General features: G+C 37.1%; 1 protein-coding gene across 1 annotated transcript in view; it reads left to right on the top strand.

Moving 5' to 3' along the window:
* The first annotated feature begins 11,122 nt into the window (after nucleotides 1-11,122).
* LOC105499042 (cilia and flagella associated protein 47) overlaps nucleotides 11,123-27,384 on the top strand; it is a 469,827-nt gene continuing 453,565 nt past the window's right edge. Inside the window, exon 1 of the mRNA XM_011771442.2 lies at nucleotides 11,123-11,210. The gene's annotated coding sequence lies outside the window, so the exon portion shown is untranslated. The remainder of the gene's footprint in view (nucleotides 11,211-27,384) is intronic.

Here is a 27,384-nt window from a genome sequence, read left to right as displayed (position 1 = left end):
AACGCTTCAGTACCAGACTAATTTTTTGAAAATGTACTACAAATCTTTCAGTTCCCTGCTCAAGAACTTGAAATGGCTCCTTGCTGCCTATGAAAAAGTTATGGCAATTAAATGGCTCAATAATTTCTAATGTCATTTATTTTTCATTGCCCAATTTCTAATCTTCATGACCACCAAGCCCATTGCCAAGTTACTTCTATATATTCCACTTTTAGGACTGCTTAAAAACTTTTGCCTAACCTGTTTCCTCCATCTTCCACATCCTGTCCAAACTTAAAACTCTGCCTTTTTCAATAAACCATCTCTGATAAATCGTGCTTTTTCTTCTCCGTACTTCTGCTACAGGTTTAAGAAAATATCATGCACGGTAGCAACTAAATATTCTGAGTGTTTGAAGTGTATTTTACTTATACATTCAGTTCTTTAAAGCAAGTGGAGGGCAAGGACAAGGACTGTATCTTGTACATTTATAGTAATCTACATGAAACTCAACACCATACATGCTCTTTCGGTGCTGACAGACCTTACATTTAATCTCAGGTTTCTTTTGCTCTTCTAGTGGCATTATATCTCCATGTCAGTTTCCTCAAAATTAAAATGAGCACAAGAGCTATTTTTATCCTAGAATACAATGAGATAATGTATGTCTGATAAATAGTGAGTCTTTAATAAATTGACTATTATTAACCTATAGAGACAGAATTTCTTTTTTTTAATGCTGTAAGTTCTAGGGTACATGTGCACAATGTGCAAGTTTGTTACATATGTATACATGTGCCAGGTTGGTGTGCCGCACCCATTAACTCATCATTTACATTAGGTATATCTCCTATTGCTATCCCTCCGCCTGCCCCCCACCCCATGACAGGCCCCAGTGTGTGATGTTCCCCACCCTGTGTCCAAGTGTTCTCATTGTTCCATTCCCACCTATGAGCGAGAATATGAGGTGTTTGGTTTTCTGTCCTAGCGATAGTTTGCTGAGAATGATGGTTTCCAGCTTCATCCATGTCCCTACAAAGGACATGAACTCATCCTTTTTTATGGCTGCATAGTATTCCATGGTGTATATGTGCCACATTTTCTTAATCCAGTCTGTTGTTGATGGACATTTGCGTTGGTTCCAAGTCTTTGCTACTGTGAATAGTGCCACAATAAACATACATGTGCATGTGTCTTTACAGCAGCATGATTTATAATCCTTTGGGTATATACCCAGGAATGGGATGCTGGGTCAAATGGTATTTCTAGTTCTAGATCCTTGAGGAATCGCCACACTGTCTTCCACAATGGTTGAACTAGTTTACAGTCCCACCAACAGTGTAAAAGTGTTCCCTATTTCTCCATATCCTCTCCAGCACCTGTTGTTTCCTGACTTTTTAATGATTCCCATTCTAACTGGTGTGAGATGGTATCTCATTGTGGTTTTGATTTGCATTTCTCTGATGGCCAGTGATGATGAGCATTTTTTCATGTGTCTGTTGGCTGCATAAATGTAAAGACAGAATTTCAAGCATTGTTTTTGAAAGCTTGGTCCAGTAGCAGGTGGGGAAACATGTTTTCTACATTTCCATCAACAGCTTACTATATAAACACGTTATGTTGCTTAAAGATGCTATGTGGACAGAATATGACAGAGGTGAGAAGAATGGAAGTAGTTATCTGCTTGTATAATCTGATGTCAGCCAACCTTCTCCACTGAAAAATTATAATTCTTAGAATTGACTCCAGCTTAACCTCTAATCCACCCTATTCTTAAGATTCACTATTTTTGGAATCTGGAAAAAATTTTGGAAGGCACTTGCCATAATTCAGGCCAAATCTGTCAAGAACTGAAAATAGGAGATAAAATTAGGGATAGACATAAGGAATGAAACCAAGAAAGTTAATGAAAGAAGAGAAGACAGGATTTGGCATTCCAAAAATTTGCATTGGTGTAGCTAAGAGATTAGCATTAAGCTACAGGAAATATTTATTCCCTTGATTACAAAATTTAAAAAGCTCCCCAGAATATTGTGACATTCAAGTCTTGGATTGTATCCTAGAAATAAAGGACAGCTTTTACAGCAGTCACATAATAGTAATAAACGAAGATATTATTGCTGAGCTGTCGCTCTGTTCCAAGTCTGTGCAGTCTTTCCGAATTCTCAAAACAACTCTATGATGCAGTCACTACTATTACTCTCTATTGTACGTGAAGAAACAAGGCTTAGAGAGGTCTAGTAATTTTCCTAAAGTCAGAGAGCTGGTAAATGTCAGAGGCAGGATTTGATTCTGGGCCAGGCCTGCTCCAAAGGCACTAAACTGCAGTTGTCACACTTCTCAAGTCACATCAGAAGGTTGGCTCAAATGGAGATGGTGATGCTCCACCCTTCATGAATTATTCAATTTTCTCAACTTAATCTTTATGTGATTTAAAGGCTTTATTTGCATGCAAGTTTTTCAAGTAACAACAGCAACTAATTTAACAAGAACATTTATTGAGAATTTACTGGGTGCCAGAGACTATTCTAGGTACTTTTTCTAAATATTTTTTAAACTTCGCAGTCATCCTCTGATGTAAGCATTAATCATCATCGTCATCATCATCATCATCACCACCACCATCACCAATACTACCATCATCATCATTATCTATGTTACCAAATAAGGAAATTGAGGCACAGTGAGGTAACTGTCATTGCCAAGGGTTCATTCACAGTTAGTGGTGGTACCAGCATTTAAACCCCGGCAGGCTGATCACCAAACTTGTGCTGTGTAACATATAGGGGCAAATAATATCCTGCCAGAATTCTATCTCTAGTTTTCTGTTTTAATTTTGAAATTAAATTTTGGCTTGTTAGTTTCAGTGTATTATTCCAGCCTGTCAAGGTTTTAACTTTGATTCTCTCATTCATCTATTATATTAGGTAGCCTGCACAGGTTTCTACCATCTGCAAATATGAGGTTTGAATTGCACTTTTTTTTTTTGCAACAAAATTGAATTATAAACATTACTAAAGCCAAAATATACATAGATATTCACACATAAGGCCATGGATGATTTGTTCTTTGATATAATCATGAATTATTTTTATTCGTATTAATTATCTGGCAAATTTATGTATTTAAAATCTAACAAATTGGGTTCATAATAGATTCCGAAAGTATTCAGGGATAAACTTTCCATGATGTCTTGTTTCCCAAGCTAAAAACATGTAGTATGTTTAAACTGTTCATACTTAAAACATTTTCATTGCATCATTGAGTTATTTCCAGTATTTCTGTCATTTTTGTATTTGCTAGAGCACCTTAAAAGAGATAAAATTCAAATTGCTAGTGTTTAGTTTTGAAAATCCAGTGATGCTCAAAGTGGGACTTACTATGACATGAATATATGAATATTTGGTATGCCTTTAGTTTTTAATATTTATTTTGAAATAATGATAGATGCATAAAAGCTTCCAAAAATAATACAGAGGTTCTTGTATGCTTCTTCCAGCACTCTACAATGGTAATATCCTACATAGTTATGCTATAATATCAAAACCAGGAAATTAACATTGGTACGATATGATTAGTTACACTATAAATTTATTTAGAATTAAGCCATTTTTTACATGCACTGATTTGTCGTGTGTGTGTGTATGTGTGTGCATGTAGTTCTACGTATTTTTTTCAAATTTATAGATTCACATAACCACCGTAGCAATCAAGACATAGAAGAATAACTCCATCACCACCAAGAAATTCCTCTGTGCTACCCCATTAGAGCTGCATCCTTGCCTATGTCCCTAAACACTGGAAACCATTAATCAGGTCTTCATGTGTAAAATTTTGTCATTTCAAGAATGTTATATAAATATAATCACATAGTATGTAACCTTTTGAGATTGACTTTATTCACTCAGAATAATAATGTTCTTGGGATCCAGTCAAGTTGTTTATGTATAAGTAATTTGTTCATTTTTATTGCCGAGTAATATTCCGTGGTATGTATGTACAATAATTTTATTTATTTGTTTTTTATTTAGAGACAGGGTCTTGCTATGTTGCCCAGGCTAGTCTTGAACTCCTGGCCTCAAGCAACCCTCTCACCGTGGCCTCCCAAAGTGCTAGGATTACAGGTGTGAGTTAGCATGCCTGGCCCACAACAACTTTAGCCACTCACTCACTGAAAGATATCTGGGCTTTTCCTGTTTTTTGACTATTACAAATAATGCTGCTGTAAACACTTCAGTGCAGGTTTTATGTGTGTACATGTATAGGTTTTTGTGCAGATGAATGCCCAAAAGTATCATTACTGTGTCATATAAGTAATAGCAAATTTAATGTCATAAGAAAGTTCTAAATTGTTTTCCAGAATGACTGTATTACTTTATATTCTCACCAGCAATCCATGAGTGATCCAATATCTTTGCATTCTTGCCAGTATTTGGCGTTGCCACTATTTTTAACTATAGCTATTCCAATAGGAGTCTAGTGATAGGTCAGTGTGGTATTTTATTTGTAATGGCTAATGGTGTCCAGCTTTTCATGTACTTATTAGCCATCTGTATACATTCTTCACTGAAATCTCTATGTCTTTTTCTCATTTTCTAATTGAGTTTTTTATTGTTAAGTTTTGAAAGTTCTTTATGTAATCTGCATACAATTTTTTGATGTATGGTTTGCAAAATTTTCTCCAGAATTCTACTATTGTTGGTAGAATGTTCTAAGTGTCAATTAGACATGTCGATTGGTTATGTTGTTCAGCTATTCTATATATTTTTCTGAGTAACTGTCCAGTAGTTCTGTCAGTTCCTCAGATGGGTATGTTGAAGTCACCAAGTCTAATTGCTGATTTGCCTCTCCTTTCGGTTCTAGCAAAATTGCTTCTTGCATTTTTCTAGCTCTGTTGTTTAGTATATACATTTAGGATTGCTAAGTTTTCTAGATATATTTGCCTTTTTACCGTTACATAATGCCCTTTGTTCTTATTTGTCACTGGTAATTTTCATGGCAATGAAGACTACTTTTTATAAGATGATACATATATTTATACATATTGCCTATATATATCCCAAACATATGTCTATATAAATATGCATAAATATACATGTGTGAATACATTTATATACATAAACCTCTCTCTATACATATATACATAAAATCTATATACCTATATATAGCTATTCATTCATGTATGGTACAGTCTTTTTAGATTTTTTTTTGGATGAGTGCTTGCATGGTATAACTTATTTTATCCTTTTAATTACCACCTTCTCATATTATATTTGTAGGGAGTTTTAAAAGCCTACTCTTTTCTTAAATTGGCATATTTAGATAATTTATATGTAATATAAATAATAGATATGTTAGAACTAAATCTGCCACTTTATTATCTGTTTCCTCTATTAATAATCGTCTGCCTTTTCCCCCTTTCTTACCTTCCTCTTCCTGTGGGTTAAGTGGGGTTTTTTTTAGAATTCTATTTTGTTTAATCTATGATTTCTGTAATGTTTTGCATACATACAATTTTATTGGTATATATATGTGTATGTATATGTGTGTGTGTATATATGTGTATACATATGTGTGTGTGTGTATATGTGTATGTGTGTATGTATGCATGTATACGTATGTATGTTTATACATTGGCATATTTACACACATACATATACACACACACACACATATATATATGGATCAATGGACAGACATAACTATGTAGATGTAGATATCTATTTCAGCCTCTCTACCATTTCCCCATCTGACAATATTATACTTTTTGTTTCAACAATCAAATAGAATTTTACACACTCAAAAGGAGAATAATCAGTTATATTTGCCCGTATTTTTATCTTTCCTGTTGTTCACTATTACTTTTTAATGTTCAATGTTTCCTTTTGTTATTTCTTGTCTGTTCGAAGATCTTACTTTATCCACTATTTTAGGGATGGTCTGCTGCTGATGAAGTCTCTTAGTTTACGTCCACCTGAGAATGTCTTTATTTCACCTTTTGTCCTAAATATATTTTTATTGCATATGGAATGCGGCATTCACAATTATTTTTTGCACTTGAAAAATGTTGTGCTACTTCCTTCTGGACTGCATGGCTTCTTAATAGAAATATGCCATCATTTAATATATTTTGTTCCTCTATGAGTTATGTGCCATTTCTCTCTATCTGGTTTAGAACATTTAGTTTATCTTCAGTTGTCAGAAATGTTAAGACAATGTGTTTTGGTGTTGATTTATTTGAAATTTATCCTATTTGGAATTTGCTCAGTTTCATTATTTTATAGGTTTTTACCTGTTTGCCAAATTTGGAAAAGTTTCTGTCTTTATTTTCTTTAAATATTTCTCAGGCCTATATTATTATTTTCCCTTACCTTCTTGGACTCCAGTGACACAAAATTTAGATATTCTGCTGTTGACCCACAGATCTCTCAGTCTCTGTTACTTTATTTATTTTTAGTCATATTTTCTCTATTATTCAGAATGGGTGTGTTCTTTTTAACTATCTTCAAATTCACTGATTCCTTCATTTGCTATCTCTAATCTGCTATTGAATGCTTCCTGTACATTTTTTTAGTTTCATGATTGTACATTTTGTATTTGAAATTTTCTTTTTAAAAATATTTTTCTTTTTAAAATTTTTTGGTAAGATGTTCTATTGTTTCCATTTGTTTCAAGAGTGTTTGTAATTTCTCCTTGGTTATTTTTATACTAGTTGCTTTAAAATCCTTGCTAGATAATTACAACCTCTGTGTCAGATTAATGTTGATGTTTATTGATTTCCTTTTCTTATTCAAGTTGAGATTTTTCTGGTTTTTAGCATATCTACATTTTGCACATTCTGTTTTAAGACTCTTATTCCTATGGAAATAATCTATTTTAGCAGGAAGCTATTCAGTTTTGACTTAGCAAATAGATCTTAGCCTACTTTTGTGAGCTGTGGTTAAATGACAACTTCGAATTGCAGAACTACTTCAGTGTTGTTCTTATCTGCTTCTTTTGTGCAGTACCCAGATAGCAATCTGATTCTTGGAAAATTCTGAAGGTTTAAGGTTTTAGTTCTTAAACCTCCTGACACTTTGATATGGTCAGTTTCGCATGAGACTTACTCAGGAGTTTGCACAGGACTTTATATATGTTTTAAGAGTCTCTTTTTCTCATCTCTACCCTCTCCATAATTCCTTTTCACCTCTCTGGTGTGGAGGGGCAGGAGCACCGCTTCATTTGTACTGGGAAGGAATGGGAGTCCATGTCCTCCAGTCCACCTCTGTTGATTCCAAACCAGCAGTGGGAAGAGGGACAGGCACCTCCTTGTTACTGCTCTGCAGGGAGTAGATGTCTGAGCTGGCCACTCAGTCTCTGCTGACACTGTATCAGCGGCAGCAAGTGGAAGTGTCACTGCCTCATTACTGCTCTGTATGGATAAAATTCTAGGTTTCCCACTCAGTTTTTGTCAATGAGGAGGGGGCACTGCTTCACTGCTGTTGGGCGAGGGATGAAAATTCATACTTTCTCCTCAGCCTCCAAAGACACTGTGTGGACAGCAGAGAGGAACAGGACAGTGTTTTTCACCATGATGTTCAGCTGAAGAAGGGTGATTATCGTAAAAATGATTTTTGCTCTCCTGTTTAGTCCCCCTTCTGGTCCTTAGGCTCCAGAGGGAGTTTTTTTTTTTTTTCTATACTTGCTGCCTTTTCTAGATTGTGAGTTTTTCCAGCATCTTGTCTGGGATACATACGAAGCAAGAAGAAAACCAAAACCCAGAAAACTCACTGCCTTGCTGTTCATCAAATGCCAAAATCTCTAGCCAAATTCCTTATCCTTTCCAACTTTTTGGAGGGTATTTCTCTGGTTGCGTTACGTATCATGTATAGGAGTTTTAGCTCTGTTTAACGTGAGGAACGAAGAGAAATGTGTCTTTTTTTTTTTTAGATGGAGTTTTGCTCTTGTTGCCCAGGCTAGAGTGCAATGGCACAATCTTGGCTCACTGCAACCTCCGCCTCCCGGGTTCAAGCGATTCTCCTGCCGCAGGCTCCCTAATAGCTGGGATTACAGGCACATGCCACCACACCCGGCTAATTTTGTATTTTTAGTAGAGACGGGGTTTTATCATGTTGGCCAGGCTGGTCTTGAACTCCTGACCTCCAGTAATCCACCCGCCTTGGCCTCCCAAAGTGCTGGGATTACAGGCATGAGCCACTGCGCCCAGTCGTGTGTATCTCTTTAAGAACTAAAGTCCAAACTTTTTTTTACAAACAAATTTATGTTTGCTTTACGGTAACAGCTCACACACACATGAACATAGGGAAAGTTGTTAACAGTTGTGTTAGAGTGGCAAGATTATTCCTTTTTTTTTTAAACCAATACTACACCATGATATTTATATTACTTCTATGAAGGAAAAATTAAGTTTCTAATTAAATTTCTAAATTTAAATACTCTTTAGCTCAGGTTTACTTACTTACCTATCACCGTAAGTGCCAAATTCTCTATTTGCCAGATCACAGCTGACCTTGCTTTTGAGAAGGAAAAAATTTTAAAGAAGTAAAATACTCTGTCTTTTGCTGAGTATAACACTCAAGGTTTGAACAGAGAAGCAGGATGAAAAGGAGATATATATTTAACAATTGATTGCAAGGAATTGGCTTACATGATTGTGGAGTTTGTTTAGGCAAGTCTGAAATTTATAGTGCTGGCCATCAGGAAGGGCAGGCTAGAATGCTATGATAAGGACTACTGCTATACACAGAATTTATTCTTGTACACGGAAGCCTCAGTTCTGATTTTAATGCCTAGTAACTGATTGATGTAGCCTTACCCTGATTATCTTGGGTAATTTACTTTACTTAAAATCTATTGATTGACTGGGCACGGTGGCTCACGCCTGTAATCCCAGCACTTTGGGAGGCTGAGACAGGCGGATTACGAGGTCAGGAGATCGAGACCATCCTGGCTAACACGGTGAAACCCTGTCTCTACGGAAAATAGAAAAAAATTAGCCGGGCATAGTGGCGGGTGTCTGCAGTCCCAGCTACTCGGGAGGCTGAGGCAGGAGAATGGTGTGAACCCGGGAGGCGGAGCTTGCAGTGAGCCGAGATCACGCCACTGCACTCCAGCCTGGGCGACTGAGCGAGACTCTGCCTCAAAAAAAAAAAAAAAAAAAAAATTCTATTGATTATGAGCCTGGTGCAGTGGCAAACAGCTATAATCCCAGCTGCTCAGGAGGCTGAGGTGGGAGGATCACTTGAGGCCAGGAGTTCAAGACCAGCCTGGGCAACATAGTGAGACCCTGTCAAAAAAAAAAAAAAATCAAATGATTATAGACTTAAATCACATCTACAAAATACCTTCATGACAATACCTAGACTAGTGTTTCAATAGCTGAGGACTTTAGGGAAGCCAAGTTGACATACTCAAAAACCCAATACATTGGGTAATCTAATACAAGATTTTCTGTTACAGCTAATAAAATATTTCAAAACAAAATATAAAAATTACATCAGAGCATAGGTCATGTTCAAATGTATACTAAAAAAAAAGTTATTTAAGCATTGTGATTGTACAAGATGGGGCACGAATTGTATAGAATTTATAGGTAACAAATTATTGTATGGATTTAAGATATATTAAAAACAGCAAAATTATATTGTGAAAAATTATTACAAAATATTTCTGTGTAATAAATAAAATTGCCTTAGCTATCTTTTTATCAGACTTAATTAATATAAATGTATTACCTAATCTTTAAAATGTAGTATTTGTAAAAAATTAATTTTGAAGCAGCAAAATGAGACATAATAAACATTCCGGAAATGTTTTTATAATAAAATAGAGTGAAAAATATAAGATGCAAAATCAAATATGTATATTATGCACTCAATAGTAATGTTTGTTTTGTTTTGAGACAGGTTCTCATGCTGTCACCCAGGCTGGAGTGCAGAGGACTGATTTCGGCTCACTGCAACCTCCGCCTCCCGGGCTCCAGCAATCCTCCCACCTCAGCCTCAAGAGTAGCTGGGACCACAGGTGAGCATCACCATGCCCAGCTAATTTTTTGTAGAGATGGGGTTTTGCTATGTTGACCAGGCTGGTCTTGAACCCCTGGGCTCAAGCAATCTGCCCGCCTCAGGCTCCCACAGTGCTGGGATTACAGGTGTGAGCCACCGCGCGGGCCTACTAATGTTTATTTTAATGTTAATTATTACTAGAAAACATTATTAATCAATGCTATAGTAAGCCCATACTATATGCCAATCACTCCAATAAATGTTTTTGATAAAATTTACCTAATGCTCAAAGCAACTCCATTAAGTATTATTATCTCCCCCCTATTGCAGATGAGGAAATTGAAAGTCCAGGAATTTAAATAGCTTGTAGGGATTAAATCTAACACATAGGCAATGTAACAATTATCACGATAATTAAGTTTAAACACATAGGAAGGAATTTTGGTGAATATCTTTAAAATCTTCAGGTAGGCCGGGCACGGTGGCTCACACCTGTAATCCCAGCACTTTGGGAGGCCGAGGTGGGCAGATCACCTGAGGTCAGGAGTTCAAGACTAGCCTGACCAACATGGAGAAAGCCCGTCTCTACTAAAAATATAAAATTATCCGGGAGTGGTAGCGCATGCTTGTAATCCCTGCTACTCCGGGGGCTGAGGAATGAGAATCGCTTGAATCCGGGAGGCAGAGGTTGCATCGAGCAAAGATAGCACCATTGCACTCCAGCCTGGGCAACAAGAGCGAAATTCCGTCTCAAAAAAAAAAAAAAATCTTCAGGTAGGGGAAATCCTTTTTAAAGATTGAAACTTTCCATAAATCATCAAGAAAAAGCCCATAAGTGACAGTCTGCAAATTTAAAACTTTAAAAAAAGTTTAAAGGTAAAAAGCACTGCAAAAAACAATGTTTAAAGACAAGAAACACTGGAAGAAAATGTTTTCGTGTTTCTTTGTATGTTACATATTTTTCTGCTGGTTATCGATTTATTGACTCTCAGCTCCAACTGCAAAATTTCAGGATGCTCTCTGAAATTCAGTCTGGGCTCTTTAAATATTTTTCCTTTGCCAACTGACATTGAATCTGTCTCAATAGAGGGCGCCAAACATACACTGGAGGAGGAAAGGGTTGCACTTCCTTGTTCCGCTGACTCGGCGGGACATTAGGCTACTGCAGCACAAGCAGTTTCTCCAGTATCTAGCTCTTGCAGTGTGCAGTGCCAGCAGTATCCAGCAGTAAGTAGCTTCCCCTGGCATCCTCCCGCAAGCCTTTTTGTAGCAAAGTGTTACTGATGAAATACCTCTCCACGCGGGGCGCGGTGGCTCACGCCTGTAATCCCAGCACTTTGGGAGGCCTAGGCGGGCGGATCACAGGGTCGGGAGATAGAAACCATCCTGGCCAACATGGTGAAACCCCGTCTCTACTAAAAATACAAAAAATTAGCCGGGCGTGGTGGCACATGCCTGTAATCCCAGGTACCCGGGAGGTTGAGGCAGGAGAATCTCTTGAACCCAGGAGGCAGTGGTTTCATGGAACCGAGATCTTGCTACTGCACTCCAGCCTGGGCAACAAGAGCAAAACTCCGTCTCAAAAAAAAAAAAAAAAAAGAAAAAAAAAGAAAAAGGAAAAGAAATACCTCTCTGTGGGCAACTTACCTCCTCACCATAGAGGGAAGATTTCCAAAAAGTTCTGTGAGTGTAGTACTCCAGAAACGTCTCTGTTATTCAGTGAACCATGGCTGTGCTCTCTCCAACAAGGTCTGGATTTCAGCCCTAGGAGAGTTGCGTCTTCCTGGGGTGCTCTATCTTTACCCTGACATAGTGCCTACTCATTATATCTGCTATTTCTATATTCTTTAGAGTCATCTTTTCTTCCTACTAGCCAGTCTTTCATGATGCCAATAATATAGTTATATTATTGTTGATGATTTTTTATGCTATAATGATTTTAGTGAATATTCTTTATATTAAACATTCCCTGTTCAGATTATAATATGGTTTGTCTCAGTTAGATTCAGATTGATATGCAATTGGTACCAGTAGTGATCCCAGGAGATAGACTCTCTGTCAAAGACAGGATTTTAGTTTGGTCATACCTTTGGGCTTGAGAGCTGTGCTGATCTCCTTGCCAATGGGAAAATTGATGTTGGTGCGGTGACCTCAAAATTAATCAAGCTATCACTTGTGGTTGATTGTGATAAAATGCTAACTGAAACCTGTGCCTTAGGAGCCCAAGTGGCTGCTGAACTTGATTATTATGACAGTAATGATGACTAAAATGACTGTGGTATGGAATAGATTATTTGGAGTTCACTTGAGTGCTAACAAAGAGAAAATGACAAGCTCAGAATTGTTAAATCCAGGCTCCAGTTATAGTTCACAAATCAAAGAGCTTCTATGACAGTCCTAAAAGGAGCTATTACTTATTGTACTCACAGGGCCGATGTTGCTGAAAATCAAACACAAATTTAATTATGTGGGTTGCTGAATTACAATGACAGTTAAATTCTCAGGCTTGCTAAGTTTCTCGTGAAATTTAGGGCTAAGAATGGGATCCTGAAATCTGCAATGGAGACAATTGGTTGGATCCACATGAAATTGACTATCTTGAGCTCCAGTGTCAAACTTTCTAAGGCATTTCATTGCGAAAGCTGTGGGCAAGAGCTAACAAGTCAGGTTTGAAAATGCATGACAGGCTGCAGACTTTATTTCAACCTGTAGTGCCCTTGAACATGTTCAGAGGTCAAAAATATCACTATATGGAATCAATCCCAGAAACCTGTCAGTGGATAAGAAAACCCTGAGAGTATCTCCTGAAGAAAAAATAAATCTTTCCTCTGAAGGGTGAATGGAGGAGGAGCCATTACAAGGACAGAGAGCAATAGAAGGAAATAGGAGAGGAGGATGTCGGGGAAACACACGTAGGAGGGTATTTACAAATGATAGAAAGGGCCAATGGTGTCAAATACTGTAGTAAATTCCATTCGTGAAAAGACTTAAAAGTGTCCACTGGATTTTCTCTTGGTGACGTTTGCAAGAGTGGTTTGAGTATAGTGGAGTAGAGAGTGGGATGGTAGATGAGGAGGTAGGAATACAGATTGCCTTAACTCATCTACAATAAGTTACTCCTTTGAGTTTGCCCTGTGTTTTCTTGACTGACAGTAATTATGAAACAATATATGTATTTCCTTACAGACAGGAATAAGGTCAGCATGCCTGACATCACCACAAGGCTTAAATATAATTCTGGATGTTCTGACCAATGTTATGCAATCATAAAAAAGGAAATGATGATGATGATGATGATGGAGATGCATAAATTCTTGACAAAAAGATAAACATTTAGTAAAATATCATTATATGAGATTGAGAAACTGTTTACTTAGAAAACCTTGAAAAATAACAGATGATATACTAGAAATAATCAGAGAAGTTCAGTGAGGGAACCAGATGCCAGATGAAATGGAAATAAATAAAATTAAGCTTTCTTTTAACCAGTAATAACAAATTAAAAATAATAATGAAAAGTATTTCCCACGTACAATATATGTGCATATCAAAGATAAACTGAAATAAATGGTAAAATTTGCCATTTCTTGAATGGAAAAACTCAATGTCTTAAATGTATCAGTTTTCTGAAAATTATACATTACAAAACTTTTTATTTCTTTTTCTTTTTTTTTTTTTTTTTTGAGACGGAGTCTCGCTCTGTCGCCCAGGCTGGAGTGCAGTGGCCGGATCTCAGCTCACTGCAAGTTCCGCCTCCCGGGTTTACGCCATTCTCCTGCCTCAGCCTCCTGAGTAGCTGGGACTACAGGCGCCCGCCACCTCGCCCGGCTAGTTTTTTGTATTTTTTAGTAGAGACGGGGTTTCACCGTGTTAGCCAGGATGGTCTCGATCTCCTGACCTCGTGATCCGCCCGTCTCGGCCTCCCAAAGTGCTGGGATTACAGGCTTGAGCCACCGCGCCCGGCCAAAACTTTTTATTTCTTAACACAGAAAAAAATTATTCAAGAGTATAGACAATTGAATGGAAGAAAAGAGTCAAGAAATCAATGTAATTGATATCTTTGAGGTAGAACTTTCTGTAAAAAATAATAAAGAGTAATATAAAGTTGTTGTAGTTTAAAATAAAAAAAGAAAAACACCAGGATTTAAATGGACTGATAGATCAAGAGCACATAATTAATTTAGCATGTCACAAAATAGTTATTTTATATCACCATAGATATAGAATAGTATTCAATAAATAATATCTATCAGGAAAAAATTTAGGGAACAAATACTGTTAGACTCCTGCCCCAACTCCTCCATAAGAATAAATTTAAATGGTGTCTTTCCATAATAAATGTCTATGAATATGCTTTTCCCCCAAGCTCCAAAAAATTAATCATAATAAAAACACACAGACAAGTATGAAACAAATGACAGTGAAAAGGTACTGATTGCAGCACTGGTATAACACTAAATAGTTGGAGATGACCTAAATATTCAATGGAGGGATTGGTAAAATAAATTAGGGTGTATCTATAAAACTGAATAATGTAGAACCATTGAAATGAGGATTTATATATGTGTATAATACAAAGATGATCACTCTTTGTTGTGTGAAAAATGGTTTACAATATTATTAGAATATGTATGCATTTTAGTAAAAATGTATATATTATTATATGTTTAGAAAAATTTAAGTGTGCTGACAGTGATATATTCAGGTATAATATACAATGCCTATGATATTTATTTGCTATCTTCATTCTATTTTTTCTGACGTAATTTTGCATTCATATGAAGTAGCAAATCTGTTTCATAATTGACAGTAATATATTGATGGCAGCCATTTTTGTATATTACCAGAAGCTGCCTTTTAGATTATTTGTAATGAAAATAGAAATAATTGTATAAGCTAGGTATTACTGCATAATGGCTTACAATAACAATCAATTGTTATTTACCACAGTTGTTTTGGGTCAGAAATTGGAGAAGGACTTGGATGGTTGCTTCTGGCTTTGGGTCTCCTGTTAGGTCTCAGGACTGAAAGATCAGATTCCAAGGTAGATCATTTACATGGCTGGGAAGATGGTACTGGTTCGTGGATCAGAGACCACAGTTCCTCTTCTCACGGGACTGCTTGCATGTCCTCAATATATACCTGCTAGCTTCTCCCACAGTTAGTGATTCAAGAGCACAAGGAGGAAGCTGCAATATCTTTTATGGCATAGCCTTTCAAGTCACAAACTGTCATTTTCATAGTATCTCATAGGTTGCAGGTTTGCCCCATTTTTTCTTGGAGGGGATTACATAAGGGCGTGAATATCTGGAGGTGACGATCAGTGAGGACTATTTTGAAGCCTAACACATAATTATATTAAAAAACATAAAAATAATACATGTATACAAATTATAGGATGCAATAGAATATCTGTTATGTTAGCATAGCAAACTAATTGGTCTTATCCATCAACTGAAATGACTGAAAGCATTATTGCAGAGAAAATATTTTAAAACTAATATTAGGTAAACAAAGATGCACACATCTTTGAATGGTGATAAAGTGAACGGTGGATAAAGATTGAGGTAAAATGAAGAAATTCAAATGGTTATGTTAGAGAGTAGGATTATGGGCAGATAAACATTTCTCTTTATTTTCTTTAATGTCGTACCACTATTTTTAGCAAGACATGTATTTAAAACAGAGACAATGTCAGTGTTATACAACATTTAAGTCATTATATATTAATTCTGTTTGTCTATAATTGAAATAATGGATGATTAATTCAAAACAGTATCAAAAATTAATAAAAACAACACAAAAGCCTACAAAGAAACCAAGAAAATTTATAAGAAATGTATAAGAAAATTTATAAGAAATTTATAAGAAAATCTTACAAACATCAAAGACCAAACATAACCTAATGATAAATATAGATCAACCAATATTGAGTATGCTTCTGTAAAAGTTGAGGGATTTTAAAATTGGACACATGAATACAAACGTTAGAAGGTAATATGGTCTCAGCACTTTGGGAGGCCGAGGCGGGTGGATCACGAGGTCAGGAGTTCGAGACTAGCCCGGCCAATATGGTGAAACCCCATCTCTACTAAAAATACAAAAATTAGCCAGGCTTGGTGGCGCGCACCTGTAGTCCCAGCTACTCGGAGGCTGAGGCAGAAGAATCGCTTGATCCCGGGTGGCGGAGGTTGCAGTGAGCCGGGATCATGCCATTGCACTCCAGCCTGGGTGACAGAGTGAGACTCTATCTCAAAAAAAAAAAAAAAAAAAAAAAAAAAAGGTAATATGAACTGTTTCCAAATTGTTATGGCACATTTATTCCTTTGTTCAATAAATAATTATGGAACACTGGGTTTTTTGTATCATCATTAAATGAGGTGTTTATTACATAAAGTTGGATAAGACACTGTCTTTATTCTCCAGGTACCCATAATCAAGTAGTGAAAGTTAATAATTGCAATATATTATGATAAATCTTAAAAGCCTTGTATGAATAAGGAAGTAATCTCCATAAAAAGAGAAAGAAGGGATCAGCAAAATGATTTAAAAACTGAGTAGAGCTTTTCTTTTCTTTTTTTTTTTTTGAGACGGAGTCTGGCTCTGTCGCCCAGGCTGGAGTGCAGTGGCCAGATCTCAGCTCACTGCAAGCTCCGCCTCCCGGGTTTACGCCATTCTCCTGCCTCAGCCTCCCGAGTAGCTGGGACTACAAGCGGCCGCCACCTCGCCCGGCTAGTTTTTTGTATTTTTTTTTAGTAGAGACAGGGTTTCACCGTGTTAGCCAGGATGGTCTCGATCTCCTGACCTAGTGATTCGCCTGTCTCGGCCTCCCAAAGTGCTGGGATTACAGGCTTGAGCCACCGCGCCCGGCCGTAGAGCTTTTATTTTCTATATACTATCAAAATGAATAGCAAACCCAAGAACATTGGTGTTTTACAAGATTAATTTTGTTCTATTTTGTTACATAGTTTTCTGTACATATGTTAGCCTCTTTCAAGTTGCAAGACACATCCTCAATTTCCTTCCTGTAATAGGATTTGTTTTAAATATAAACAGAGAAGACAGGAACAGCAGCCACACAGCCAGGACCCACGTACAATTGAATTGTCAATCTGAAGGCAACACAGCCTTAGCAATTCAGGTATCCTGTCCTTCTCTTAAGAAAAGGTACAACTTGCTGGCTTATCCTGTAGATATATAATACCAAGTTTGTTTTTTCAGTGTATAACTGAAGGTTCCTGCTGTTCATGACTTGTACCATCCAATGACTTCTCCACCATTAGCTGAATTTATCATCCACTCCCTACTTCATACTCAGTGTCCCGCTGGGTAGCACTCTAATGTCAGACGGTATAATGAAATACCTCTCAGCAATAAAAAGGTATGAGCTACTAATCCATGTAGCAACATGGATGAATTGCAAATGAATTATGCTGAAATAAACCACTCAAAAGGCTACATACTGCATAATTCCATTTATGTGAATTTAAAGATAAAACAATATTTTAGGGGCAGAAAGCAGATCAATGCTTGGGGTTGGCGGTAAGGGGAGAGTAGGAGGTAATGTTTTGGGGTGATAGAAGTACTCTATATCCTGATTGTGATGGTGGTCACATGACTATATGTGTTTGTCAAAACTCATAAAACTGTACACCAGAAAGAGCAAATTTTATTGTATGTACTTTATTTTTATTTATTTATGTATTTATTTATTGAGACAGAGTTTCACTCTTATTGCCCAGGCTAGAACGCAATGGTGCGATCTTGGCTCAGCACAACCTCTGCCTGCTGAGTTTAAGTGATTCTCCTGCCTCAGCCTCCCAAGTAGCTGGGATTACAGGTGCCCACCACCACCCCCAGCTAATTTTTATATTTTTACAAAATACAAATGAGGGGGTTGAAATATTTGTCATTCTTTCTTATTTATTTCCTCTGACTTTTAGTCTCTAACCAAGGAACTATGGAGAGACGGGGTTTCACCATGTTGGCCAGGCTGGTCTTGAACTCCTGACCTCAGGTGATCCACCCGCCTCGGCCTCCCAAAGTGCTGGGATTACAGGTGTTAGCCAATGCGCCCAGGCTACTTTATTTTTAAACCAGTAAATATAAAAACTAATTTGCAGTTTTTATACATGTAGCTTCAAGACCCCAAACAAACTTACAATAGAGTTACCTGGATAAAGAATCACAGAAAGAAAAATGAAATTTAGATCTAGGAAACTCGCTGTCAATAACCCTTCATTTTATTAAAAGAATTCAGAAGTTGAGCCTTGATGGAAACAAAAATACTTGCAAAAGGGGGCAGAAAATATTTAATCTTGATCCTTTGAGGCCCACATCAAAATATAAGAAGAAGATGACAGCTGCTAGGCACTTCCCAGAACCCACCATTTAATTATCTCAAGGTGCCAGAGAAATAAAAAGTTGAAATAAAGTCTTGAAAAATGTCCAGGAATCTCTGAATTAGATTACAGGTGAATATGAGACCTCAAGGGAATATTCTATATATTGAGAGTAAACAGGTTATTCTTTCTAATATTCTTCCATTTTTCAGAAAGTTTAATCCCTGACAAATAGTTTATTTGAAATATGAGGTATTCAACCCACAAACTTGAAATTTTCTCCCTCACTCTAGGCTTCTCAGAGAATTAATAATTGAGGAACTGGGCAGTTTGAGTGCAGTTTATTACTTTGCCTTGATATTGGGTACAAAATGAAGGTTTCCCTTCTTTCCCTTTCTCTGACTCCTATGTGAAGACATCACAGGAATAGGGAAAATGTTTCTCAACTTTGGAAATTAAATATCATTTAATTGACCCACTTTTCTAATGACTGATTCAATTTTCTTATCTACATGCTATTTTAAAAAATTTAAACATAGTGTTAGATTACTTATTTTTAAAATAAGTTAGAAAAGATGAACTCTGTAAGTCTTCCTCCATAGTTCCTGGGTTAGAGACTAAAAGTAAGAGGAGAAAATAAGAAAGAATGACAAATATTTCAAGAGTTGGAAAAAATAGAATAATAGTACCATTCGGTCTCTAAGATCTTAACAGCAAACACTGATGGTTTTAGAGGTACATATACCTCATGCTGTGCTATGTTAATAAATACAATTTTTAAATGAAGTGAAAAGCTAAATAACATAAAAGTTATACTTTCAACTCCAGTTGTGCATATCATATCACTGCCAATTCCTTCTTCTTTTCTTTTTCTTTTTCTTTTCCTTTTTTTTTTTTGAGACGGAGTCTTGCTCTGTCACCAGGCTGGAGTGCAGTGGTGCAATCTTGGCTCACTGCAACCTCCGCCTCCTAGGTTCAAGAGATTTCCCTTGCCTCAGCCTCCGGAATAGCTGGGACTACAGGCACCTGCCACCATGCCCGGCTAATTTTTTGTATTTTAGTAGAGATAGGGTTTCACCATGTTAGCCAGGATGGTCTTGATCTCATGACCTTGTGATCTGCCTGCCTCGGCCTCCCAAAGTGCTGGGTTTACAGGCATGAGCCACTGCGCCCAGCCCAATTCTTTCTTTTGTCATAGAATTTTTTGGAAATAGTTTGTTCTCATAACAGAAGCATGAAAGCATAAAATATCAGAGCACTTGTTATTGGTTACTGAGCACTGGAAATATGGCTATTGTGATACAAGAGCTACATATTTTATTTCATTTAATTTCAATTGATTTACACTTTAAATAGCCACATGTGGCTAGTGACTACCTTATAAGGAAATATAATTCGATACACTGGCCAAGAAGACACATGAGTGGCCCACAAGGAAAGGAGAGGTTTGAAGGACTTAAACAAATTCGTCCAGTCAAGGATGTCAAATATAACTGCAGTTGTCTGCTAGCACTTTTGATTATACTGAAACCTTATGTGGCATGGGAAAGGGTTACCACTAAAAATAAATCAGGGCCTTTACTGCTGACTTCACGTATTCTTGCTACATAGGTCAACCAAGAGAGTACCAACTGGTTGGCTATTTACATTTCCACAAGAAAACAACCGACAACTTACAGCTACCTATAAATACAGTGGAAGACACTTGAAACGGGAAACCAGATAATCAATCTGCCTCCCTGGCACAAATTTACTGAGCAAATTCTCACCGGGTGTGCTGTCTCTGCAGGATTTGATATATTCTTCACACTGTCTGGCTGAGTTATATTCATATAAATGAAATAGATCTTCCTTCGAATCCACAACAAAAGTGGAATGGTTTAGCATTTTGAGCAAAGTAGTACACTCACCATCAGGCATATTGTGCCCAAACACGACGAGGCATTATGTTTTGTTATATTCTTAGACCTCGTGTACATTTTCCTCAGATACCCGAGTGGTAGCACTTTCAGGAGTGGAGGATACTCTGTACATTTTATTTATTTGTATCCAAAATTTTATTTAAATTCTGTATTAATACAATTGTGGATTCACATGCAGTTATAAGAAATAATACAGAAATCTCTTGTGTAAAATTTTTCATGCTTCCCTTAGTGGTCACCTTTGGCAAAACTCATATAATTATATGAGTTAACAATATTATATGACTATAATTGTTAACATGTATATAATACCCCTACATTATTCAGATTGCCAGTTTTACTAGTACATGTATGTGTGTGTCTGTGTCTGTGTATTTAGTTCTATACGATTTTGTCACCTTTAAAGGTTCTTGTATCCTCAACCAAAGTCAAGATAACACTTCTAACACTACAAAGATACCTTATCCTGCTCTTTTAAAATCATACCCAGCTTGCTTCTGCCTCACCCTGTACTTAACCACTGACATGTCCTCCATTTCTAAAATGTTATCGTTTTAAACATTACAGAAAGGAATCATGCATTATGTCATCTTTTGGGAATAGATTTTTTCTCACTCAATTATTGATACACCCAAGTTTCTGCATATATCAGTAGTTAATTCCTCTTCATTACTGAGTAGTGTTCCATGGTATAGATATATGACAGTTTGTTTAACAATTTACCTGTTGAAGAGCACTCAACTGTTTTCAGGGTTTATTATTATGAATAAAGCTTCAATGAATATTCAGTTTTGTGTGAACATAGTTTGCATCTCTCTAGGATGAATGTGTGTGACTGCAATTGGTGGACTGTATGGTAGTTATATTTTTACTTGAATAAGAAAATATAAAACTGCTTTCCAGGGTGGCTATAAATGTTACATTCCTACCAGAAACTTCTGAAAGATCCAGCGGCTCCACATTCGCATCAGCATTTGTTGTTATCCTTATTTTTTATATTAGACATTGACAATTTAGTGGTCTTTCACCAAGCAGCTCTCAGTCACATACAAACTCTTCCCACATCACCAAGTTCCCCATATAATTTAGCATAATTTTGTTTGGATTAACATACAACTTTTTTGGTTTTAGTTTTGATTTTAATTTTTGAGGGAGGTAATGGGCATATATATTTATGGGGTACATGTGATGTTTTGGTACAGGCATGTAATACATAATAATCACATTATGTGAAATGGGATATCTGTCCCTTCAAGCATTTGTCTTTTGTGTTATAAACAATTCAATTATACTGTTTTAGTTATTTTAAAATATACAATTAAATTATTTTTGACTATAGTGGCCCTGTTGTGCTATCAGATACTAGACCTTATACATTATTCCTAACTACGGTTTTTTTTTTTTTTTTGGTACATATTAACCATCTCAACCTCCACCCCACCATCCCACTACCCTTCCCAGGCTCTGGTAACCATCCCTCTACTCTCTACCTCCATGATTTCAATCGTTTTGATTTTCAGATGCTACAAATAAATGAGAACATGAGAAGTTTGTCTTTTTGTACATGGTTTCTTTCGTTTAGCATAATGACCTCCAGTTTCATCCATGTTATTGCAAATAACAGGACCTCATTCTTTTTATAGCTGAATAGTAATCCATTCTGTATAAGTACCACACTTTCTTTTTTTTTTTTTTTTTTTTTTTTTTGAGACGGAGTCTTGCTCTGTCTCCCAGGCTGGAGTGCAGTGGCCGGATCTCAGCTCACTGCAAGCTCCGCCTCCCGGGTCCACACCATTCTCCTGCCTCAGCCTCCCGAGTAGCTGGGACTACAGGCGCCCGCCACCTCACCCGGCTAGTTTTTTTTGTATTTTTTAGTAGAGACGGGGTTTCACTGTGTTAGCCAGGATGGTCTCGATCTCCTGACCTCATGATCCACCCGTCTCGGCCTCCCAAAGTGCTGGGATTACAGGCTTGAGCCACCGCGCCCGGCCTAGTACCACACTTTCTCTATTCATCTGTTGATGGACAGTTAGCTTGCTTCCAAATCTTGGCTGTTGTGAACAGTGCTGCAACAAACGTGGGAGTGCAGATACCTCTTTGATGTACTGATTTCCTTTCTTTTGGGTATATACTCAGCAGTGGAATTGCTGGATCATGTGGCAGCTCAATTTTTAGTTTTTTGAGGAACCTCCAAACTGTTCTCCATAGTGGTTGTACTAATTTACATTCCCACCAACGGTGTGTGAGGGTTCCCTTTTCTCCATATCCTGGCCAGCATTCGTTATTGCCTGCCTTTGGATATAAGCTATTTTAAGTGAGGTGAGATGATATCATGTTGTAGTTTTGATTTGCATTTCTCTGATGATGAATGATGTTGAGCACCTTTTCTTTTTTTTTTTCTTTTTCTCTCTCTTTTTAAAAAAATTTATTTTACTTTAAGTTCTGGGATACATGTGCACAGTGTGCAGGTATGTTACATAGGTATACATGTGCCATGGTGGTTTGCTGCACCTATCAACCTGTCATCTAGGTTTTAAGCCCCGCATGCATTAGGTATTTGTCCTAATGCTCTCCCTCCCTTTCCCCTCCACCCCTCAAAAGGCCCTGGTGTGTGTTGTTCCCCTCCCTGTGTCCATGTGTTCTCATTGTTCAACTCCCACCTGTGAATGAGAACATGCGGTGTTTGGTTTTCTGTCCCTGTGTTAGTTTACTAGGAATGATGGCTTCCAGCTTCATCCATGTTCTGGCAAAGGACATGATCTCATTCTTTTTTATGGCTACATAGTATTCCATGGTGTATGTGTACCACATTTTCTTTATCTAGTCTATCATTGATGGGCATTTGAGTTGGTTCCAAGTCTTTGCTAATGTGAATAGTGCTGCAATAAACATATGTGTACATGTGTCTTTATAGTACAATGATTTATATTCCTTTGGGTATATACCCAGTAATGGGATTGCTGGGTCAAATGTTATTTCTGGTTCCAGATCCCCAAGGAATCGCCACACTGTCTTCCTCAATGGTTGAACTAATTCACACTCCCACCAACAGTGTAAAGGTGGTCCTATTTCTCTGCGGCCTTACGAGCATCTATTGTTTCCTGACTTTTTAATAATTGCCATCCTGACTGGTGTGAGATGGTATCTCATCGTGGTTTTGATTTGCATTTCTCTAATGATCAGCGATGAAGAGCTTTTTGTCATATATTTGTCAGCCACATAAATGTCTTCTTTTGAGAAGTGTGTGTTCATATCCTTTGCCCACTTTTTGATGGGGTTTTTTCTTGTAAATTTGTTTAAGTTCCTTGTAGATTCTGGATACTAGATCGTTGTCAGATGGGTAGATTGCAAACATTTTCTCTTATTCTGTAGGTTACCTGTTCACTCTGATGGTAGTTTCTTTTGCTGTGAAGAAGCTCTTTAGTTTAATTGGATCCCATTTTTCAATTTTGTTTTTTGTTACAATTGCTTTTGGTGTTTTAGTCATGAAATCTTTGCCTATGCCTATGTCCTGAATGATATTGCCTAGGTTTTCTTCCAGGGTTTTTATGGTTTTGGGTTTACATTTAAGTCTTTAATCCATCTTGAGTTAGTTTTTTATACAGTGTAAGGAAGGGGTCCAGTTTCAGTTTTTTGCATATGGCTAGCCAGTTTTCCCAGCATTGTTTATTAAAGGGAGACTCCTTTCCCCATTTCTTGTTTTTGTAAGATTTGTCAAAGATCAGATGGTTGTAGATGTGTGGTGTTATTTCTGAGGTCTCTGTTCTGTCCCATTGGTCTACGTATCTGTTTTGCTACCAGTACCATGCTGTTTTGGTTACTGTAGCCTTGTAAGTATAGTTTGAAGTCAGGTAGTGTGATGCCTCCAGCTTTGTTCTTTTGGCTTAGTATTGTCTTGGCTATATGGGCTCTTTTTTGGTTCCATTTGAAATTTAAAGTTGTTTTTCTAATTATGTGAAGAAAGTCAATAGTAGTTTAATGGGAATAGCATTAAATCTATAAATTACTTTGGGTAATATGGCCATTTAAACAATATTGATTCTTCTTATCCATGAGCATGGGATATTTTTCCATTTGTTTGTGTCCTCCCTTATTTCCTTGAGCAGTGGTTTGTAATTCTCCTTGAGGAGGTCCTTCATGTCCCTTGTAAGCTGTATTCCTAGGTATTTTATTTACTTTGTAGCAGTTGTGAATGGGAGTTCATTCATGATTTGGCTCTCTGCTTGTCTATTATTGGCGTATAGGACTGCTTGTGATTTTTGCACATTGATTTTTGTATCCTTAGACTTTGCTGAAGTTGCTTATCAGCTTAAGGAGTTTTGGGACTGAAATGCTGCAGATTTCTAAATATAGAATCATGTCATCTACAGAGACAATTTGACTTCCTCTCTTCCTATTTGAATACACTTTCTTTCTTTCTCTTGCCTGATTGCCCTGGCCAGAACTTCCAGTACTATGCTGAATAGGAGTGATGAGAGAGGGCATCCTTGTCTGTTGCTGGTTTTCAAAGGGAATGCTTCCAGCTTTTGCCAATTGAGTATAATATTGGCTATGGGTTTGTCATAAATAGCTCTTATCATTTTGAGATATGCTCCATCAATACCTAGTTTATTGAGAGTTTTTAACATGAAGGGATGTTGAATTTTATTGCAAGCCTTTTCTGTGTCTATTGAGATAATCATGTGGTTTTTGTCATTGGTTCTGTTTATGAGATGTATTATGTTTATTTTTTTGCATATGCTGAACCAACTTTGCATCCCAGGGATGAAGCCGACTTTATCATGATGTGTAAGATTTTTGATGTGCTGCTGGATTCAGTTTGCCAGTATTTTATTGATGATTTTTCCATTGATATTCATCAGGGATATTGGCCTGAAGTTTTCTTATTTTGTTGTGTCTCTGCCAGGTTTTGGTATCAGGATGGTGCTGGCCTCATACAAGGAGTTAGGGAGGAGTCCTTCTTTTTCATTTGTTTAAGATAGTTTCAGAAGGAATGGTACCAGCTCCTCTTTGTACCTGTGGTAAAATTTGGCTGTGAAGCTATCTGGTCCTGGGTATTTTTTGGTTGGTAGGCTACTAATTACTGCCTCAATTTCAGAACTTGTTATTGGTCTATTCATAGATTTGACTTCTTCCTGGTTTAGTCTTGGAAGGGTGTGTTTTTTCAGGAATTTATCAATTTCTTCTAGATTTTCTAGTTTATTTGTGTAGAGGTTTTTTTTAGTAGTCTCTGATGGTAGTTTGTATTTCCGTAGGATCAGTGGTGATATCTCTTTTATCATTTTTTATTGTGTCTATTTAAGTCTTCTCTCTTTTCTTCTCTATTAGTCTAGCTAGTGGTCTATCTATTTTGTTAATTTATTTGAAGAACCAGCTCCTGGATTCATTGCTTTTTTAAAGGGTTTTTCATGTCTCTATGTCCTTCATTTCTGGTGTAATCTTAGTTATTTACTGTATTCTGCTAGCTTTTGGATTTGTTTGCTCCTGCTTCTCTAGTTCTTTTAATTGTGATGTTAGGGTGTTGATTTTAGATCTTTCCCACTTTGTCCTGTGGGCATTTAGTGCTATAAATTTCCCTCTTAATACTGCTTTAGCTGTGTCCCAGAGATTCTGGTATGTTGTCTCTTTGTTCCCATTGGTTTCAAAGAACTTCTTTATTTCTCCCTTAATTTCATTATTTACCCAGGAGTAATTCAGGAGCAGGTTGTTCAGTTTCCATGTAGTTGTGTGGTTTTGAGTGAGTTTCTTAATCCTGAGTTCTATGTTGATTGCACTGTGGTCTGAAAGACTATTTGTTATGATTTCAGTTCTTTTGCATTTGCTGAGGAGTATTTTACTTCCAATTATGTGGTCGATTTTAGAGTAAGTGCCATGTGCCACTGAGAAGAATACATATTCTGTTGATTTGGGGTGGAGAGTGCTGTAGATGTCTATTAGGTCCACTTTAAACCAGAGCTGAGTTCAATTCCTGAATATCCTTGTTGATTTCCTGTCTCATTGAGCTGTCTAATATTGACAATGGGGTGTTAACATCTCCCAGTATTATGGTATGGGAGTCTAAGTCTCTTTGTAGTTCTCTAAGAACTTGCTTTATGAATCTGGGTGCGCCTGTATTGGGTGCATATGTATTTAGGACAGTTAGTTCTTCTTGTTGAATTGATCCCTTTACCATTATGTAATGGCCCTCTTTGTCTCTTTTGATCTTTGTTGGTTTGAAGTCTGTTTTATCAGAGACTAGAATTGCAACCCCTGCTTTTTTTTCGTTTCCATTTGCTTGGTTGATCTTCCTCCATCCCTTTATTTTGAGCCTATGTGTGTCTTTGCATGTGAGATGAGTCTCCTGAATACAGCACACCAATGAGTCTTGACTCTTTATCCAATTTGCCAGTCTGTGTCTTTTAACTGGGGTATTTAGCTCATTTACATTTAAGGTTAATAATGTTATGTGTGAATTTGATCTTGTCGTCATGATGCTAGCTGGTTATTTTGCCCATTATTCAATGCAGTTTCTTCATAGTGTCCTTGGTCTTTATATTTTGGTATGCTTTTGCAGTGGCTGGTACTGGTTTTTCCTTTCCATATTTAGTGCTTCCTTCAGGAGCTCCTGTAAGGCAGACCTGGTGGTGACAAAATCCCTCAGCATTTGCTTGTCTGGAAAGGATTTTATTTCTCCTTTGCTTATGAAGCTTAGTTTGACTGGATATGAAATTCTGGGTTGAAAATTCTTTTCTTTAAGAATGTTGAATATTGGCCCCCACTCTCGTCTGGCTTGCAGGGTTTCTGCTGAGAAACCCGCTGTTAGTCTGAAGGGCTTGCCTTTGTCGGGACCTGATCTTTTTCACTGGCTGCCCTTAACATTTTTTCCTTCATTTCAACCTTGGATAATCTGATGATTATGTGTCTTGGGGTTGCTCTTCTTGAGGAGTATCTTAGTGGTGTTCTCTGTATTTACTGAATTTGAATTTTGACCTGTCTTGCTTTGTTGGGTAAGTTCTCTTGGATAATATCGTGACGTGTGTTTTCCAACTTGGTTCCATTCTCCCCGTCACTTTCAGGTACACCAATCAATTGTAGGTTTGGTCTTTTTACACAGTCCCTTATTTCTTGGAGGCTTTGTTCGTTCCTTTTCATTCTTTT

Source organism: Macaca nemestrina, chromosome X (assembly GCF_043159975.1).
Source record: "Macaca nemestrina isolate mMacNem1 chromosome X, mMacNem.hap1, whole genome shotgun sequence".
Lineage (NCBI taxonomy): Eukaryota > Metazoa > Chordata > Mammalia > Primates > Cercopithecidae > Macaca > Macaca nemestrina.
The sequence above is the reverse complement of the archived record's forward strand: the minus strand, read 5'-3'. Positions and strand labels throughout refer to the sequence as shown.